The sequence below is a fragment of the Aythya ferina genome (assembly GCF_964211825.1).
Source record: "Aythya ferina genome assembly, chromosome: 5".
NCBI classification, from domain to species: domain Eukaryota; kingdom Metazoa; phylum Chordata; class Aves; order Anseriformes; family Anatidae; genus Aythya; species Aythya ferina.
In genome coordinates, this window is record NC_140301.1 from 63,367,660 (window position 1) to 63,389,225 (window position 21,566).

A 21,566-nucleotide genomic window follows, 5' to 3' on the forward strand; every position below is an offset into this window, starting at 1 on the left:
CCTCTGGTCAGCTGTTGGCTATAACTCACAGGAGGTGGGGCTCAGGCAGCTATAAAGCCTGCTATATGGCAGAGGGAGCTTCTTCTACAGGCTGGTAGAGATGGGTGTTGTTTCTTCTCAACAGGAATATATTCTTCTGGTAAGCAGAACAGCTGAGCCATAGATCTTAAAGCAGTTCTGGAGGTTTATTTCAGCTCTGTCTAAATTCAGTTTGAAGATGCAAGGGCTGCTGTGGAGGTTTCTGATGAAATAACTGGCTCTCTGTTTCTCTGGGGGTCTTTCCCAGGAGACCTCAGCTGTCCTTGCAGCCTGTGCCAGCCCAGAGGTGGGTCTGCAGGGGTGATCCAGCTGCCTTTGGTGCAGGCAGGGGGATGGCTGGCCTCTCACCCTCCTCCTATCTATGTCCCTTATAAGTGGAACAAAGCTGGGCACAGTTTGTGCCAAACCAGCAACTGTCATGCTTCTCCCTGGCTCTGATTAATTCCAGAAACTTACAGAGTTAGCCTTGAGAGGCTGCTATCCTTTTATGTTTCAGATCCCCTTCTCTTGTTACATGAGTTTTCCCAGTGCTGCTTGTGCTATCTTCAGTTTGGGCTGTGTGGCTGGTTGTAGAGTGGTCTGTAATTGTCTTCAGGATCCAAGCTCTCTTTAAGGCAGGCAGCCCAGGGGATGCCTGGGGAGGCTGCTTGTCACTCAGCAGAGCTGTTTTGCTGCTGTTGGTGTTCCTGCTGTGCTCCTGATGCCCACGTTACCTGGGTGGTGTACATACCAGAGGAATAGGCACCGCAGATGCTCTCAGGAAACAGGTATCTCCCCCAGCCATGTTCAAAACTCAGAGCTTTAATGAGCTGCATGAAGTTTTTCCCTGTTCAAAGTGAGCCCCAATGTCCTTGTTCCACTAACATCTACTTTAATTAGCTCATTCATTTTCCAAGCATTTGCACAGGGGATGATTGAGGAATTAAGATAAGTAATTTTATGAATATTGCTATGAATAGTAAATGCTGTTCCTATTAGAATGGATAGTTAATAAAACATTTTTATTTCCTATTTTATGTTCCTGCTCTATTTTCAAATAAAGCAATGAAAAACAATTAGACAAACTAATACTTACTGCCAAAATGGGAAAATACTGTTCAGTCCATAACCAAAGAAGTTGTAATAAACTTGTTTTTGTATTAGTGAGTCAAATTGTTGAAGTGAAAAGATCAAATTTATAAAACAATATCCCAGTTCATTTTCATCAGGATGATTTAACTACTGAAAACAGGGGCAAGAGCTTTGATGTATTTCTAAACTAATTTGTTAGTTAAATAATTATACATAGAGTAGAAGACAAGAATAAGAAGGGGACCAATTGGTAAATATTTTTTGCAAGCAAAAGCAACTCTGGAGGTAGGACAAAAGATGCGTATGAAAGATAATCAGTTCTCAGATATCCTGAGATAAATTCAATTCTCACTTGTTTGTTTGCAAGTAATTTCATCACCCTCAGACAGACATTTTAAATTATCTTCACCTGTAAGGAAGTTTGTATTTAAAAACAAAAATTACAGTTGTCATGAGCTCCTGAGGTTGGGAAAAAAAATGATCCATAAAATGAGTAAAATGTGTGTGCTTGTTTGTGGAGGGTCAGATGGAGAGCAAGGCAAGACAATAAAACAGCAAAGAAGCTTTTTTTCCTGGAAGCCACGGGAAAAAAATATATATTTAAATTGGTACTTTATGTCTCAAGAGCCCGTTCCAAAGATCATTAATGTGAAAATAAAAGATAATTGAGGATATCACTAGACTACGTTGATGAACACTAAATACTGACCTTAGAGCAGACATAAGGCAGAGCACTGTGGAAGATAATGTTATATTGGGGGGGGGGGGGGGGGGGGGCAATAAAAGGAGAGAGCTCTGTTTTTAGTGTCTGGGTCTCTAGCTGCACTGAACATTATCCTAAGCAGTCAACTGAAGCACTCATAGGTGGTGGATAATAACCTCTGAGAAACAACTTCTTGGTTGCAATCTAGTTTCTACTGAGTGAGTAGAGAACTTTAAGTGGAAAACACTGTTGGATGTTTAATGCTGAAAGGCACTCTGCCTTGGTAGGATGTTGCTGGCACACATTGGCAGACAGACAGAATCTAGGCAAGAGCCCCCATGCATGGGTATAATGAAGCATCTTCTTTGGTGAAGTGGTGGAAGAAGCTTTCACCTTGGTCATTGCAATTACATTTATGCAATTAATACTGTAATGAGTAAAGAATGTGAAGGCAACTTAGTGCTGTGATATTTCCTCCTGGACTAGCAAGACTCTCCCTTTTACAGCACGTGTATCTGCAAAGCAGATCCCAAAGATTATGCCTTTTGGGAGCAGCTCTCACCAGCTTGGAACAGGCTTGGTGCTTAGACTCCAACAGTCTCCATATCACCTATAAATAAGCTCTGCTATCTCAATCAAAGGGGAAGAAGTCATTACCTGGGAACAAGCTTGCATCTTTGCCTGGGTACTGCAGCACCCATGGGAGCAATGCAGGCAGCTCATGTGCTGATGTAGTGCAGCAAGCCTCATGCGGAGCTGCACAAAGCACTGCACCTGAACTATGGGCTGTGAGGGACAGGTCCTTCATCTGGGGGTGAGTCCTGAGTGAAGCAAATGCCAAAAAAAATCCAAGCAAACCTAAATGGTGAAGTTGGGGTTACTGGTGCCTCCAACTAGTGCTGTTTCTGGTAATTTAAATAATGCAGGAACACTGCTGACTGTCAAGAACTGCAAAGGAGAAGAAAAAAACAACTCTAGTGAAGTGTGTCAAACCTCAGCTTCAAGGCTGGAGCAAGCAATTATGCCCTATAATGCCGTTAATTCTTTCCTATTCCTTAATCTTCAAATGTTCTTGGCGCCCAGCCAGTTCAGAGCACATGTTGTAAATCACTGAAAATTATAGTATATGGCTCTGAGTATATTTCACCTGTCAGATTCATTCTGTTTGGGGAGAGCTGGAGAAAAACTCAAAGGTTTAACTTCTGTAGAAAGTCTCCTCTACAAAGTACACTGAAAAAAAAATGCCAATGGGCATTTTGGGCATGTGAAACATCTGGGGTAGATGCGTAAGCTGCCTTGAAGCAGCAAAGATCCCTTCAACCTGTCTGAGTCTTGGAGCTGTTGCTTGGCACTGCAGGATCTGGGTTGGCATGGGACTGAGGAGCAGGTCAAAATGCAGATGTGATTCACAAGGGGACCACCTGCAGTTTTCTGCCGGATTTAGAAACTTCTGGGCTCATTCCAGGGACTGGATCTGCCTGGCTGGCACTGGCAAATTGCTGTCTTTTGAAGGGGCTCTCAGCTCTTTTCTTTTGTTTATTGCTATGCTTTTGGGCCCTTGGGTTCTGAAACTCTGAAACTTTGTTTCTGAATTCAAATCAAGAGTTGCTTCAGCCCTTGCCAACAGAGGTCAAAGGCTTGTGGTGCAGCCTGAGCTCACCTGCCCACTCTGGAAAGCTTCAGCACAGAAAAATGTGGGCAACATAACATTCTTTGGCTTTTTCATCTGCCCCTTAAACCTTTGTCCGCTTTGTAAAGTGGATTTCTTTTTAATCCAAGACCCTAGTTGCAGTTCTCTTTCTTGATTCAAAGCTGCTTTGACAGGTGCTTTGGTAATCGAGTTCCCTTTGGGTCTGAAACTCCACCGTGGGGCATCATTGCTTTCTCACTTTGGACTGGAGTTCTAGTGTTTGGTCTCTAAGTCTCAAAACACACCTCAGTGCATGCAGAAGTACTTGTGGTGCTCGGTCTTCAGGTGATAAATGCATTGGAAGAAAGAACAAGTACTTGAACAGATCCTGGCACAATCCTAGGGAAAGTTTCAAGCAAATATTAATACTAAGCTGCCTTCAGCATGCAGTTTTGGATGGGAAGCAGTGAAAAAGCAATGGAGCCCACTACTAGCAGAGTAACAAGAGGAATACTGAGAATATTCTCAGATGCTATTATCATCCCAGATGATATTAAGTAGTGCAAAGCCCAAAGGAAATTACAGCACAAACTGGAGATGAAGCTAGCCATCTCCCAGCTGATGGTGCTGTCTGCTCCACCACGCTCAGCTATCACTCATTAAGCTGTGAAGTATATATTTGTTGTATAGCGAAGGCAGCAGTATTCATAGAAGACTCGCAGAGTGTGCAAACTGTCACTTTATGCATAACCTTGTTAGTAATAATGTCTACTCACATTACCTGCTTGGCTAACCCAGGCAGGCTGTGAGAGCAGGAGATGAGGTTTCCACCCAGAAATCTGCAAGCAGTGTGAGCCCTGTGTGGGGATGGACAAACAGCCTGTTTACAAGCAGCATCTGGGCCTAGTTATAGCGCTGCTCTCCAAAGAATCAAAATGGGAATGCTATCTGCATGGAAAACTTTCTGTGGCAATTCCATAAATACCAATGGCATCATTTGTTGCGCCAGGAGCCCCAGTGCACACATAATGGTGACATCGTATTGGAGGCCCTCTGAAATGTCTCCAGCACAGACATAAGGCCAAGTGTGCTTTGTTCTGAAGGGGTGAATTTTGTGAGGTGTAGCCGTGGCCCATAGGGTGCTTGGCAGTGCAGGGGAGACAGGATAGCTCTTATATTAATCTTGAAATTCCTGCAGACTGGACCTGGTTTTGCAGGGAATCACTTGAATGCAGTGAGCAGCTGTCCTAAAAGACCAAAGACAAATGCCACCAGGTTTTAATCCCCAGGCGCAGAAAGCCCTGGGTTGGAAATGAAACGTTATTTCAAACTCCAGCAGGTTTATTATGAAATAGTTGTCTTGGCCAGAGCAGCGAAGATCAACTTCCAGGAAAATGTGTGGGTCCTCATTTTAATTTCAAATTCTGTTTAACTACAGTGCTAATTACCATTTAAAGCCAAAGGCTTCTGTTCACATTTGAGAATCTTGCGAGCAGGATTTTTAAAGCCTTTATGATTCACCTTTAAGTAGCTGGCAGTCATCGTTGTCGCATCAAAGTTTAATTTGCTCTGCTCCAGTACAAAGTCCTCACTATTTGGTTGGCAAGAATGCTTGGGTTAATTACTCTCTCCCATAAAAAGGACAAATTAAATGTAAATAGCCAACAGGTCCAACTAAATAATGAAAGAAATGCCTGTTGCATAACACACTGGATTTTGCATCTATTTAAGCTTAGTTTATTCAAGTATAATGACGACAGTTGTATTTTCTCTTCTTTAAACATATTTATGGTGTCTGCAGAAGAATTAAGATGGGGTTTTACTAACTAAGCCCAAATTTGTATTTGCCTTAGAGTAATCCAAAGCAGCAATGATTCCAGCTGAGGCACCCCTCATAACCATCAGCCAGGAACAGAAGCCGTCATCTCTTCCCACAGTACCTGGGGTATCAAAGCTGTGCCACTCCGGGTGGGTGCTCCTTGCTGAAGGACCTGTGAAACTGTGCTCACGGAAGAGCTGGGCCGGTGGCCAGTGGGTTGAGAGGAAGATCAGGCTGACTGGTGGGTTTACTTGTCTCTCCTTTTTGCGTCTCCCTCACTAAGTGAGTAGATGGATGAACAGCGACACTTTTAAAATGTCTATATCCCTGTAAGTAAATACAAATGCTCCAAAACATTGCTATTCCTGCCCTCCCATTTCTCCTTAGAAACAGTCTTTTATGATTTTATTATGTGCTTTAGCCTGCTTCTAGCACAGTTTGCTTTCTTATGTTCCACGTGAGAACCTCTGAGGGCATGCTGTGAATTGCTGTAGCTCTGGAGACATAGATGCTCTTGGTAATTTGTTTAAAAAAAAATAAATAAATAGTGCTCTCCATTTCCTCTTTCCATTGTGGCCTAAGTTCAGCAAAGAGGAATCTGAACACCAGTGCAAGAAAATAAGAGTTAACGTCTGATATAGTCTTGCCTGAAACATTCTTAGATGAAACTTTTCAAAATAAAGTTTATTGATGCAAAGGAAAAGCCTAAAGAAAGTTGCTCTTCACAGCATTTTACTACAGCGTCAGGAGGTGATAAAAGTCAGAAGGACTTTTCAAAGGGCTTCGTAACTTGAAAGGAAAAGGTATTGAGAATATTTAATGTAGCTGTTATGTTTGAACATGGCTCATTTATGCCCAAACGCTAGTCTCCACTTCTCCACAATCCCTGTAACTTCTATATGATGAAAGGGCATGCTGAACACCTATAAAATGTGCTCTTACAATATAGGCAGTTCTTCTGGAGAATGACTACAATTTCTTCATTCAACACAGGTTATATAACAATCAGGGAAATCATATTCCATTCATTTGGAAAGTTCTTAAAAATTGTCATCTAGACGTATATTACTGGAGAAACTAAAAAAAAAAAAAAGTAACCTGCACTGAAGTATAATAGAAAACTCTGCTTGATGTTTGTCTGTGGTCCATAAAGCAGATATGCTGAAGTATGTAATGGTCAGAAGGGTGAACCAGACAAAAACTAAAGGCTTTTGAGCAAGGTACCAGTGAGACTCACATGGAATATGTCTGGCACACCTCATTGCAGAAGAAAAATGCAAAACTGGCAGGGATTCAAGGAAAGGAGGTAAAATAAGATTCTGGCTTGAAAAAAAAAAATAAATAACAGATTTGTTGAGCAAGGGGCTAAAAAGATGAGGACAGATTACCCCGAAAAAGAGACAAATGTCATGGGAATATCAGCATTTAGCAGATAACAAATGGCCTGGAGAAGGTAGCTTGGGAAATTCTTATTTCCCCATCTGAACATTGCAGCATGAAAACATTCAAAGAATTTAAAAAGAAAAAAAATGTTTTTATATGCAAAACAAATGATTTCCCCATGGAACTCACCACTTAAGTGAGTCAATGAAATTAAGAAGATGCCAAGACCTAGAATTAGTGGCTAAGATGAATATTAGGAATATCCAGAGTGGCTGCAATTAGTTATAACAAAAATGCTGTGGAAGAGATGAAAATTCACGTTCTACCACTCAAAGCAATCCCTAGCTATAAAGGTAAAACCTCATTTGCAGAGCAGATTATTCCTCATCTGTTTACTTCACACTCCAGCTTTCCTTTGAGGCATCTATTATAAATTCCTGTCATCAGAAACAAAGTGCTACTTTCACAACCACAGGATGGTTTGGGTTGGCAGGGACCTCGCATCCCACCTAATTCCAGCCACTGCTCCCAACCCCATCCAGCCTGGCCTTGGGCACTGCCAGGGATGGGGCAGCCTATGCCAGGGCCTTGCCACCCTCTGAGGGAAGGATTTCTTCCAAATGTCTGACCTAAACTTATCCTCTTTTGGTGTAAAGTCATTCCCCCTTGCCCTATCACCACGCCCCCTGACACAGAGAACCTCCCCAGCTTTCCTGCAGCCCCCTTCAGGCACTGAAGGTCTCTGAAGCTGCTGTGAGGTCTCCCTGGAGCTTTCTCTTTTCCAGGCCAAACACCAACTCCTTCAGCCCCTCTCCATAGGAGAGGTGCTCCAGCCCCTTGATCATCTTTGTAACCCAGTCTAACAGCCCCACATCCTTGTGCTGGGGGCCCAGAGCTGGGTGCAGGGCTCCAGATGGGGCCTCACTAGAGCAGAGCAGAGGGCACAATCCCCTCCCTCACCCTGCTGCCCTCGCTGCTGTTGGTGCAGCCCAGGGTATGGTTTGCTTTCTGGGCTGCAAGCACACATTGCCAGCTCAAATCAAGCTTTTCATCAACCACCACCCCCAGGTCCCTTTCTGTGGGGCTGCCCCCTATCCACTCATTGCCAGGCCTGGATTTGTGCCTGGGAGAGCCCCGGCCCCGGTGCAGGACTTTGCAGTTGTTGAATTTCATGAGGTTCATGTGGACCTGCCTCTCAGGCTTTATGTGAGCTTTGATTGGAGTTCTATGAGTCTGAGGTTTTTAGGCTTAGAAAACTCATCTCAACATGAGAAATACCTGGAAAAGTAATTTTCACAATGTGTGAGTTGCAGGGAACATTTACTTTTTTATTTCTTTTCATGACTGAAGTGAAACTGCACCTTATATTTATAAGTAATTTTTTGCTTAGCCAAGCCTTATGAAACAAGAAGTTTGTAGTTTTGCAGTATATGCTAAGGCTAAGGTCCACAAATTCAAACCATAACTACATTTGGAGCTTCATGGCCAGGTCAAAAATTCATTTTATTGTAATCTCTGCATGCATTATGGCCACTTCCAGTTACACTGGAGAGATCATTTCTGTGCTGGAAGGAAACCCCAGCAAGACTGAGTTCTCTCCCAGACAAATCTGATTTGACTGGTTTAATAATTTCCCATTCCCATCAGCAGAGAACTAGAAACTTCAGTTCAGCTGTGTCTTGAGTTTTCCCACATTTAGTGAAATGAACTTTCCATAGGATGAAAAATCATAATATTGGTTTTTTTTTTTTTTTTTTTTTTTGGTATTGTGAAATATTTCAATTCAGGAAAAACTGATTGTTTGGGCAGCTTTGGGGAAGGGGGTGTTAGATTTTATTCAGGAAGATGGATCCAAATCCATTCAATTCCATTCCTTCCACCTGCCTTCCTCCTTCAATCATCCCTATTTTAACAAAAAGTGAAAGAGAAATAAAGTAGGGAGAGACAAGGAAAAAATGGAGTGGCTTCATATGCTTGAGCTGCAGCCCCCAGCCAGCAGCTTGGGCACAGGGTGCTGCAGGTCTGCCTGTCCTCACCTGACTGTTGTCAGACTCTGCACCCACTGTGAACCACCAGCCAGGAGCAGGTGCAGGACATGCCCCCACCCCAGCAAAGCTCTTTTGCATCTTGGGCTCAGGGATGAAAGCTCTTTTGCATCTTGGGCTCAGGGATGAAAGCTCTGCAGGATTTGCAGTGGGGAATGGGGAGGATGCCCTGCCCAGGTCAGGTCTCCTAGCTGGCTGGGTGTTTTGCCACCCTCCCTTCTCCACAGATAGAATTTTTGCTGTATAATATCTTTCCTCCTTAGTCTGTGCAGAGAGGGGATGGCTGTATGTAATTTCCTTATCTTTCCTAGGTGTGCAGTTCCCAGCTTTATCATGTAATTTTCCCAGCACTGTTTTGAACAGTTCCAGATTCTTGCTAATAGTTTTCCTTTAGTTCTTGCTCCCAATTAACCTTTCATACTTCCTTTAATCCAGTAAACTGCACTTTCCACCATTTACATTTTTTATCTTACTAATTGAGTTTTTTCATCTCTATCTTTTGATTTCAAATCTAATTATATTGTTATCAGTGGTGTAAAACCAGTAGGTTATTGATAACTTCTGTTCATTACTAAATTAAACTCTGCCTTATCATTGTTCATTGCTTAGCACTCTGATGTGGAAATCAACCTTCGCTCAGCTCTTCAATCCTTTTAACTGTTTCCCAAGGTTTGATTTACTAAATAACTTGTGTTAAATCATTTTGCCCAGCCTTCTTCAATAACAAAATTCAGCTGTGGCTTTGTCTAGGCTTTATTAAAAATACATGGCAAGCAGCAAGAGATTAGCCTATCACTCTGTGAAAGGTTCAAGTGTTCCTAAAGTAAAACTGTATTTATGAGCAAACAGAAACATTTCTCCAAGATCCTTCAAAATCTTAGACAAAAAGCAGAATTTCTGTAGTTCTTGTGGCACATATATCCCTTGAATGCATTCACATATATATTACCTTTTGTGTCACAGTGAGACTATTATATATTCTTGTGTCTGTAAAATCTGAGAGACGTTACATGTTCCTTCCCTATCCTCTGCTGTAGATGAATTAACTGAACGCTAATTTGTGACTCAACATTGGCAGAGATGACTCTGTTAAAATAAATAATTATGTATTTTTTTTTGCCATAAGGCAAAGTTGATCCCAAGTTTTTCATATAGTCATAAAATAAATATTGGCTATCATGGACTGGTAAATGCTGCAGATAAGCTTTATCCAGGGGATAAAATAAAAACACAACCGTCAACAAATATCTGAGACCAGACACATCTCACTTGAGACAACACACCTCAGTATTACTACCATATTTATGAGATGTGAAAACTATGAACATAGGAATTCCCAACCATATATGCTGGCTGTTGGTAGATTTTCCCACCCCACTGCATGCAAGGTGATTGCTGTCTTTTCTCTTTACACTCATGGTTCACTAACTGCCTTCAGAGGGTTCATTTCCTTCAAAGTGTACAGGGCAGGTAATTATTTCACCACACTGTGTAGTATTTTTTTTTTATTTTTTAATTTTTTTTCATGTAGTCTACCAAGCTTTCAAGCCAAGAAATCACTGTCATCTGAAGCCCATAAATACCAGATTTCTGGACACACTTAGTCACCAAGTAATAACCTGAATTAAATTCAAAAATTCCTTGGAAATCCAATTCAGGCAATTTTTAATCAGAGTAACGTTGCAAAGGCTACATCAGCTGACCTGAAAAATCTCTCTTCCACGATGATTAAACGCATCCCAGATTGCATATATTTAGCTTTTGCTGCAAGAGACAAAGCGTCTTGTTCAGAACAAGTGCAAATCATGTATGGAAGGCACTCCAGCACAAAGTGAGGGTCATCTCACTTCTACAGTACAAAGGAGAAGAATATTACGAAATTTAGAGATATTCAATTACTACTAGTGGAAGGCCATGGAAGTTCATAGAGAGCTCAGGAGGGCAATATGGTATAGAATAAGAAATTAAGTTAGGTATCAGCTGCATAGGAATGAAAAAGAACTGGACATTCATGTTACAGAAGAAAAAAATTACTAATGTGATGATCAGACAAAGAGATCAAGAGCAAAGAGGGCAACTACCGGAAAATTATTTCCAGCAATCACTGGACAAGATGGGACTGGAGCCATCTCATGATAGGAGGATAAAGACAGGGTCTTGTTAATGTCTCAGAGAAGAATATTTAGAAGACAAGATGGGCCAATGTCAAATTTAGTGTAATTTTGCTGAAATCACTTGAGAAACTCAGGCGATGTATGTAGTCCTGTGAGTCCACAGTTACACGGAGACTGAAATCCTTTGCAAGAATTTCTGGAGACAGGGTACATACCTTTATCAACTGTCACAGCCATTCACCCTGAGCAGTGATTAACGATATTGAGTTTTACAGATAATTTGTCTAGCATCTTGGCATAGTGTTGTGACATCAGCAAAAGTCATTCCTTCTGTAAGGTTACAGAAAAAGTTTAGAGCTCCTTCCTATGGATAACACAGCCTCTTTGCCACTAACTCCCTAACTCCAGAGAAGCTATTATCCAGTTATTATCCTTAGTGCAAGTTTAACTGGGCCTAAACAATTGAACATCCTGCTTTCCTTGTTCCCTGGCAGAACACAGTTTTAGATCCCAGCCGTTCCCTTTCTCCTTTATTCCTTGCAACAAAGTGAGAGTCCCGTATCACATATTTTTTACACTGGATGTTTTAGTCTTTCCTGCTTCCCTGAGGACTGATAGATCTTTGCAAGTGAGATACAACAAATGAAGTGTAAAAGTCCCTCGTGCTTTCTAATGTAAGCTGCAGTGCAAAGAGACAGACTGAGCCTTTTCTACATGTCCTTAAAAGAGAAGAAAAGTTGCTGTCTGGATAGTCTTGAGTGACTAAGACTTGAGGCCTAAGAATTACATGATTTTTTTTATTCTTCTTATTATTTTTTTTTCATACAAAAGTTTTGGAGAGTGAAATGTACAGCACAATAAAAGCTAATGAGTATTCTTCAGTCTTTGACAAAATGTAGTTTGGGTCCTCTGCTGGAACGGACTCAGAGACGTCCCAGATTTCAGGGCAACTTTACCAATTTTCACCTTCTTAGCTTCTGTTGCTTAAAAATTGCTAAGTCCTTTGCTACCATAAGGCTTATTTTGGAAACAGTCAAGGTGCGTTGCTGTTTAAAGGAGTGCCATCGCGCATAATTTTCACCTTCTTTAAATTCCATGATGCTCTGCTATAACATAAATAAATGCCTGAGTACACTTGTGGAATACTCTGTTTTCTTAAGATAATTCAGAGCTCATGTACCTGTACTGATGCAGTTGTACGTGATTTGTTATTCTTTGTATTACGCATAGACTGCAGGAGATGGGATGGGATGGGATAGTGCAGTTGGAAGGGACCTTCAGAAATCAATGGATTTACTCCACTCCTGTGCCCTGACCATAGGTAACATCTTTAAACACAGCTGGCCTAGAACTGGGCCCTGGGGGACGGAGCTGGTGACCATACCCCAGCCAGGTATCGCCCCATTTACTACAGCCCTTTGAGCTCTGCCATTGAGCCAGTTCATCACCCAGCATAGTGTGACCCATTTATCTCATGGGTGGACAATGAGTCCAGAAGGAAGCCGTGAGGGATGGTATCAAATGCCTTCCTCCACCAAGCAGGTGACCTTATCACGGAACAAGATTAAATTACGGAGGCGGGACCTTCCCTTGATGAACCCATGATGACTATGCCTGATACCAGCTTTGTTCTTTAAGTGCCTTTCCATATCCCCCAGGACAGTCTTCTCCATAATTTTTCCAGGGACTGAGGTTAGGCTGGCAGGTCTGTAGTTTTCTGAGTCTTCTCTCATGCACTTTTTGTAGATGGGTATAGCATTGGCTAGTTTCCAGTCAGGAGGGACCTCCCCAGACTCCTGACTGTTAGAAATCCATGTTAGTCCCACTAATTCCGTGATAATTCTGATTTTTATTGCCTGGCAGCTCTGGTCCCCCATTTGACAATGCCCTGCCAGCAAAGACCAAGGACCATTTGTTTGCCTCTGAAACTGGGCAGAATCCTTTAACTCCATCAATCAGAATATCCATTTTTCTTCTGATGTTCTTTGCCTGTCTGGGGAGCTCTAAACCACCCAGAGCTGGAGGATGTAGGTGGATTAAGCATGGTTTGCTGAGCCTGAAATGAGTGCAGTAACTCAGGTCCAGAGAGCTTCAGGAGCAGGTGGTTTTGCACAGGGCTGGAAATGACTCCCTGCCTCTTTGAAGATGCTCCAGGGAGCAACTCCTCCCTGCTCATCTAGGTCTGGTCTTCAACATCATTCTCCACCTTTCATCCCTGATGATGAGAACTGACAGAGCTCAGAATCTGGGAATTACATGACAGACCAGGCTGGTAGACTAAGTTTGACACCTTTTCTTTTCATGCAAATGCATCAGCACCCACACACACCCATGAACCAGGGAAAGCTCTTAACATGGGGTAGGCATCTGAGCGTTACAAGAAAATTTGCCACTCCACATTATATCCTGATAGCATTTTCTGTTTTCTGCACAAGCTTGCCTGGGAACCCAGTTTTCCTTTAGATTTAAATTGGGACTTTTGGGAAAGGATCTGAGTCCTCCACCATTTCTGACCTTTTTTTGGGTACCTATTTTGGTACTTCAGCCTTCTGCTATACTAACTTCCCTAACAGACTCAGATCTTTATTTCCAGAAATGGAGACCTTACTGGGCTTATCCCGTGCTTCACGATTAGGCAATGGAGCCGGTTTCTGCACTGCTCTTAAGGTGGGATTTTTCCAGATCCTTTATTGGACACCTACAGAAAAAATTTACATGATACTATGGCTGCAAGAGAAAAAAAAAAAAAAAAAAAGCATTTGCTTTTCAGGCATGCCATATAGTGCAGAAAATTTATGATGCTATTGCAAATGAAAGTCAGACTTTGTGACAAATGAGTCGTTATTAGCCTGTGAAAACTATCACTCAGTTTAGTTAGCCAGGGCATTATTAAGCTGAGAAGGACGTGATGGGACATTTACAGGAGCAGACAAATGGTTCGAGATCGCACCCACCTGTATTGTTTATGACGCATACTTTGCTCGGTTTGGCAGGGTGCCATGCAGGCTGTGTTAATTTTAGCAGCAAGGACACTAAAGAATGCAGACATTGTTAATAATGTATGCTGTTGGGGTCCTCTCTTGTTTCTGTGCTCCTTGTTGCAGTCCTCTGTGTATTCTTTGTGAGACAAGAGAGGGAGGAAGCCAGCAGAGAAGAAAAGAACCCCAAATACCCAGTCCTTGTCCTCTTAGAAAGGCACAAGGCCAAATTCCCTGACTGTATAAATGGGGAAGGGCCTGCAGAAATCAATGCATTTTCTAAAGACAAGCTTGTCAAGAAACTGGCCCTACTTCTGCATTTGCCTGTTGCCTGCAGGCATCCCAGCCTTATTTTAGAGATGCTCAGTAGCTCCAGTTTTCATGGAGGTCAGGGAGGTGACAGACATTTCTGTGATGTACGACTGGAAACTGGAGCAAGACTGAGCTCCCCACTGCAGTTCTCTGCGGTGCCTGTCAGCACTGCTCAGCAAAGTCTCTGCACCTCCCTGCTTCAAATTCCCCAGTTTTGGTGAAGAGCAGGTCCATGATGCTACTGCCTGTGGGCTCACTGTCTCCTCTGCTGCCCCCCAGTCATCCACATCCAGATCTCCTCCTCTCAGATGATATGGATGCAAGCACAGAGTTTCCCCATATATGTTAAGCATCTCCCTTTTTGTTGTTTGTTTTTCTCTTTTCCCAAGTTCTGGGTGCTCTGGGTTGCAAGCCCTGCTGAAAAGGGCTGATTCTTCTTCTTGTATCTGACGCGAATTTGTCTGCTATCACAAACAAGCAGAAACGAAGAAAGTACCAAGACAAATGTAGATCTTAATAAGAGATATTTAGTTTTTAACATACTTGTTATGACTGATTAATTAAATGTCTCATAAATACAGGGAAGGCAGCTGCAATTCCAGTTTCTGAGCAAAATATGTCCACCTACTGTAATAAATCTCTTCTTAAAGCTTTATGGATCCTTTAACCTTTGAATTTGCATTGCCTTTTCTGTTACTGTCTCCAGCAATGAATCAATTGTCATGCCATTTTCCAGCAAATGTTATAACCCAGTCATTCACAAACTCCTGATGCAAATCTACCTTCCTGCATACTCCTATTTGTTAATGCAACAACCTTCAGAATCATCCATTTTAAGAATAGCAGAGTGGGATCAAATTTTTGAGCATAATGACAATGTCAGTGTAGTTTATGAAACCATAACAATGTAAGAAATGACATCTGGTAAGCCCATCATGCATGTAATGTATGGTTAGCTTCAATGATTCCTCCGAGTTTTGCTCTCTCTGTAATGTATGGGTGGCAGTATGCCACTCAAAGGAAGGAGAAGCACTCAGCTGCCTTGAATATAAAGTGCAGAATATACTATGCTTCAGCGGGCAGGCTGGTGGCACAGGAATGCTGATGCAAGCACCCTGTGGAAATGCTGCTGACAAACAGCGTTACAGGAACAGCCTTGCGGGTCCATAAAGGAAGGACTGGGCTGGGGGAAGGTTTCTGTGTTCGTACAGAAAGGGCTCGGTGGCTACCATGGGGCTGGGCAGTGGTGTCCACAAAGGTAAGCAAGATCTCTAGGATTTAAGTGGAAATAAACCCGATGTGGTCTGTGCCATCATCTTCTTCCCAATCTGCCTGTCAGTGGCACTTACAGGCCACATGACAAGAGACTTTTGAGACCTTGCCCTCAAGCATGCCTATTTAGGCACCTAAAAACACTTCAGTCTGAGACAATGGCCCCAAATCCCACTGTAGCAACATAAAAATGGAACCCCAAATCATACATCTCCATTAACATCCCAAGCAGCTTCTACATCACTCTTATCTGGAGTCATCACAGAGAAACCCTTTGCCAAGACAGGTTCTTCTATTTCCATACAGCAGCTCGTACAGGTGGTACCTTGATTGTAGAACACTTGGTTTGGTTGGAGTCATGTCCCTGCTCTGGGATCAAGATGACACCAAAAGCATCAGCAGAAGGAAGATGAGAAAGTGCATGTAGCTGTAGTGAAGATGGCTCTTCCTGGCATGGGGAAAACCTTGTGCATGAGCTAGAAGGTGGTGATTTCCAGATGTAGTTTTCAGGAATGGTGTAAACTGGCAGGCAAATGTAATAGGGACTCTACTGAGACATTTCTGCTAGGAACCTACAATGAATGTGGATGTGATTTGGGTCTTCAGTCAATGAATAAATATTTTTTAAAAATATACCAAAGGTATATTCCTCCTTTCAACATAATTCCTTTTTTTGAAACCTATCAAATGTCATTGTTCGTGCCTTCCAAGATTGTAGTGTTAAATTTGCCATACCTGTGGAGTGCTTCCAACAGCAAAGTGTGGCTTGTTAGCAATTGTAACCTTCAAATTTATCAAGAGCACTTTCAAGTCTCCAGTATTTTAAGGAAATTATTATTTTGTTTGTTAATGGTGCCACAGGCTCATAACTGAGGAATGCAAATAACTAACAAAAATTAAATCCTTTCAGGCATTCCCATAGCTGGGTTTTATTTATTTATTTAATTTTAATATATGATAGTGGGTAGCAAAACACAGTCTAGCTCTCCAAGGTCTCACTGGCAGAGAGAACTCATTAATGTCATTCAAATAAATTGGTGTGAAATATGATCATCCCAAGCAGTACATTTATTTACACTTGCAAATCAGAAATAATACAGTTAAGATATATGAGGCAACAATTAGGGAATATGTCTGCAGGTATTCAAGGAAATATCATTCAGCTTCTGCTGCAAAAAAATGAATATTTTATTGCCAGTGTATCTGTCTAATTGAATAATGAGGATACTAACGCTCTTTTACAGGTACCACAGCAATGGAAATTTCAGCTAAATATAGTTATTTCCCCTGAAGTAGACCTGGTATAAAAAGAGGTTTTGTGTCTGCCCTATCCAGAAGCTTTCTTTTAGGTATTTCAAAGCCCTGGTGGTGCCCAGCAGGCTTCTCCATGCAGATTGTAGCCCAACAGCCCATTACTTCCAAAATGGAGAGCTTGGAATAACCAAGGTGGAAGAGAGACAGGGAGCACGGGCAGGACAGGAGGTGGCTGGTCCTGCAGGGAGGGGTGCCTGGGGGGTTTTGGAGCCATGGATTGTTCCTTTGAATTTATGGAAGGCATCTTTAATGGGGAGACTGGAAAGAAAGTTCCCTTAGCAAGGGCTGATCCAGTTTACATCTTTGCATGCAGACAGTACGTTAGCTCTTGTCTTTTTTACCCTCTACCTACAGTGAAGAACAGAGCACAGCTCAAGGTAGGGCAGATGTCTCTACACTCCCAAAAAGTACCACCTCTGAAGACATCACCCCCTGATGCCCAGAGGGGCATCCCAGCTAACTTAATCCTTGAACTGGAGCCATTCAGGGTGAGGGGAGCGAGAGAGAGGCAGTTCTGTGCTGGTGGAAGAGGCTGGGCCCAGCACCTGCTCCTGCTCCTGTCCCACCTTCAGGCTTTGCTTTAAAGCAGTTCTTCAGCATGCACAAGGACCTAGAAGAGACTAATTGAGAGGCGTGAGATCTGCTGACTCTTCCAGGCCCTGCAACATTATACTAGCCTTTTAATTTTCATTTTAGCTTCCTCACAAGCCATGAATCCCTCAAGTTGCAAAACCTTTCCTCTTCATCTGAAAGTTGGCTATAGTAAAAGGACAGGGAAAATTTTTGAACAAAGCCCCTATCAGAAGCCTGGCGGAGCTCAGGGGTGCTCAGCATGGCTTGGTGGGACGAACACAGGAAAATCTTCAGCAATGCCCTCAGCCCTCTTCAAAAGTCAGTGATTTTCCTCTCTATGTGCCTACTGGTGATCCAGGCTGCTGCTAGTGCAGGCTCGTATTCTATTAACGTTACCGGTTAATTACACTGTAAAGCCCCATGGAAATACTTTCAACATCAATACCCACTACTGCAGTTTCACAGCACAGTGTAGTGTGAGTCTATTGTGTTAAAATAAGAGCTTTTATGTATTTTTATAATACAATACAGTAAAATTTCCTTAGGTTCCTGGAATCAGCTGAAGCGCCATTATCAGGGCTACATCTGGGGGATAAAAACGTACAACTATATTAGGAGGTTATGATTACTACACATGTCGTTGTCATATCAGTCATTTAGCAGTCACATCCTAATAAACTGCTGTGAAATTTGTCATTTCAAAGTCAGATTAATTCAGAGTCATATAATAAAGTCATCACATCACACAGCTAAGTAATTATGTTCAAGCTTTGTCACTGCAATGAATGTCTGTGTGCCTAAGCACTGATGGTGACTTTTCTTTGGCTGCTGTTTTCTTATTGATGAATTAGCTAAACAGGCTCTTTAATAAATTTTCACTGCAAAGGTATTTTAATAAGAATCAAGAAAGACAGATAGTGAGAAAAAAAAAAAAAAAAAAGACGTATCTGAATAATATAATACCTACTGGATCCTCTGTGTTGTTCAGGAACCTGTGGATTCACAGCACTCATTACATATCAAAGAACTTAATTCGTCTGTATATTCTTGTTTATGCACAGAAATACAGAATAAGTTGGAGAGTCAGCATATGCTGGAGTGAACAGCAATCTGTTATGGTGGTAATTTCTCTGCTTGCTGTACCACAGAGGGTTGTGCTATAACACGGCTCATTATAATGGATGTACTTTATTTTGTTCAACCAGTCATGGTAAAAATATTTGGCTAATGCTTTCATTGCCTGCCATCTGTGTGGTCAGCAAGGTTGTCCAACAGCATCCAGAATGTCATCGCTTCAAACGGGCGCTTAATTGAAATTTAATCAGACAGATCTTTTCTATTAATTAAATACCGGCTGATTAATGTGATGGATTTTGATATAAAATAACCGTGGCCCAGAGTGAATCATGCTTGTTCCCAGTGCAGGTTGCCCCCTCTCCTCATGGGCTCCTGCAGCCCAGCTTGGCCGGTGTGAGCAGAGGCACATGGTTGTGAATCTGCCCCCAAACAGCTCTTTGAATGCTGCCAAGTCAAATACCAGGAAATTCCGTACCGAAGGGTGCGTGCACGGTCAGCATCCAGCCCTTTCTGGAGGAGCTCCGTGTTTTGTGCAGGATAAAAGATTCGCACCCCTGTGAGGGGATGGCATGCTGTCCCTCTCCTACATGAACACCTGAGGCACATCGAGGTGGGGCCGTGCAGAACTGTGAATCATGCCCACTGATTCTTTTTATTCCAAATACAAAGTGAGGGAGAACTGTTTCAGCAAAATACCACAGCGTTGTTTAGATCTTTCTTCATGGCCTCTGGTGGTAGGCTTTGATATGCTAGCAGACACTGGCTTATTATTTCTCAGCTCATTTTTCTCAGTGTCCTAAAAACTGCAAGCTTTGTCACGTATTTCAAATTGTCTCACCGAGCTGTGACGTCAGTCAAGTTAATGACCCAAACATGAATTAATTTGACCAGTAGGTTTCTACTGTAGCTTCTACGGAGCCTTCAATTAGTCTGTGACAGCACCACTCTGAGGATTGCAATGTATTTTTCAGATGCCAAACGATCAATCCACAGTTGGTAGAAGTCCTGTCCATACTCTCAGCCGGTGGCTGAGCACTCCTGAGAACATTTGACTTTCTGTGTGAAGCAGGAGAAGGCAGGGTGGGCAGCTGAGCCAGCAGGGGCCAGCCAGACGTCAGCACTCAGAGGTGGCTTCTACAGTCGAGATGCGGACCAAGGTACTGCCCCAAAACCCCAACTTCTGACACCAGCCAACCGCTTGAAAATGGTCTAAAGTCCCACTGCAGAGGCACATTTTATTTTATGAATGCTGTCAAGGGGAAAAAAAAAAATAGTATTCACAAAATGGAAAGACAAAGAATTCTAATAAATAGCATCATTAGGGCTAAAGCAATCATGCTGCATGTTTCGTGATCACCTCCTGAAAAATGAAAGAGAGTCTGATGGAAGAAAGCCACAGTTCTGATTAGTGTCATTCTCAAAACATCTGAACATCGGGAGACGCACTAGTAACCAGCAGCAATATTCCCAGGGCTGCCCTAAGGTTGACATTGAAGAACAAGGTGCCAGGATGGTGCCATCAATCTACACAGTAATTTACATTTATCATGAAAAATAAACCCTGGAAACAAATGGCAGCTTGCTACAATAATTCACCCAACTGATATAAACCTGAGGAGTATGCCTAGCAATTAAGTTTTACCAATCAAAAAGCGCTGTAATGTCTATGGAAAGAATGATTTAAAAGGAGCACCAGGCTGCAGCAGTTGTATGGTTTTCTTTCAAACATTCATTGCAAAGCTCAAAAAATATTTTCATCCAAAACTGCCAATGAAAACCAAGCAGTTAATAAAAAACACTAGACTGTGAGCAATTCTTTAACCTACCTGACCCCTGCAAAATCCAGATCCTAGTTCCACTGACACACCATAATATTATGCATGTGAGGATGTAAGGGATAATTGAGATTTGGGTTAATTTCTTCAGGCGTTTACTAAAACAGCCTCCAGTAGGGAATGCATTTCAATACAGTTCTCCAGACCTTCAGCAGGGAGCAGGCAGCACCCCACTGGAGCAGGAGGATGCTCGAGAGCCCCTAAAATCCTGCAACACGAGGCTGAAGTGAGGAGTCCCCCTCTGTTGTGCGGGTCTCCTACCTGGTACTTGCTCGTTAACCACTTCCATGTTATTGACAGTTTAATGCAGCCCTTACATCTGCCTTCCTGCTTGCCCTTGGATTTAATTTAGGACAGTAATTTCAAGCTACAGCTGAAACCATTACAAACTTCCATACATCCATAAACATTTTTATTTATTTATTTATTTTTTCCCCCAAGAACATTAAAACCTTCAGGGGGTTTACTTCCTATGTGGGGGGTCCCCTTTTTAGAAAGTCCCTGTGGGGGATACAGACTAAAAGGTATGGTTCCAGCCTCCTCTGAAGTCATGGAAAGGGACATCCAGATGTACCTGTAGTTTGTCCTCCTGGCTTAAAGCAGTTTTGCTCATCTGCTGATGAGACTTTGTGCTTACAGGTTGTGTTGGTCACCATCCAGCCAGCAGCCAGATATATCTGCGCTGTCTCGCTAATAGGAATCCAGTGCTGCTCCTGGCACTGAGGTCTGGGGGATCAATAGCACTGCCATTGCCTCTCTCCAGGGGCTAAGGGACCTGCAGATCCTTCGGTGGCACTTGACCAGGTGTTCTCCACAGGGTGTCCTGCCTTTGTGTGCATCTCTGAAACAAACCCCACTAACCACACAATACACAGATATGTTCCTCCAGGAGCCCTGTGTAAGGATGAGAGGGAACTTAAGGTCATTTTAATTTAGACCAAAGCCACATCCCCTGCAGTATCCTCTTCTTGACACAGTCATTAGTGAATTTTCAGGGTAAGGGCAGGATGCTGTGAGCTTTCTATCTCCTTGGGCCCAGCAGGTTGGTGACTGTCTGTGCTGGAGGCTATATCCTGATCAGCACTAATAAATAGAACATCCACACATCTGCCAACCCTTTTCCACCCACCAGTGCCTTTTGGCCTCCATCACATCCTTCAGCTATTAAAAATCCTCTATTATAACCTTCAGGTCAGTGTTTGGAGCCCTGTGGCCAACATCTCATATCAGGGACTTGCTATATTATGAGAGGTGTTCGAAGGAAGGTAAGCAAATGTCCTGCTGAGTGTGCAGTGTGCTTGCTGCACAGGTGTTGCGGAGGAGTGAGTGGATCATTACCTGTCTTACAGCATAAGGAACACAGGCTTTATGTCTGGTCCTGGGTCTCAGGGAGATGCAGCA

The 21,566-nt window shown here is 42.6% G+C and overlaps 1 long non-coding RNA gene across 2 annotated transcripts; it reads left to right on the forward strand.

The window, feature by feature from the left end:
* Positions 1–33: 33 nt before the first annotated feature.
* LOC311437881 lies at positions 34–11,938 on the forward strand. Of its 2 annotated transcripts, XR_014693780.1 has the most exons (4): positions 96–139; positions 635–806; positions 5,297–5,503; positions 10,222–11,938. It is a non-coding gene; the product is annotated as an uncharacterized lncRNA (long non-coding RNA). The 2 variants fall into 2 exon arrangements; XR_014693779.1 differs by lacking the exon at positions 635–806 and having other exon boundaries at positions 34–139.
* The last annotated feature ends 9,628 nt before the right edge of the window (positions 11,939–21,566 follow it).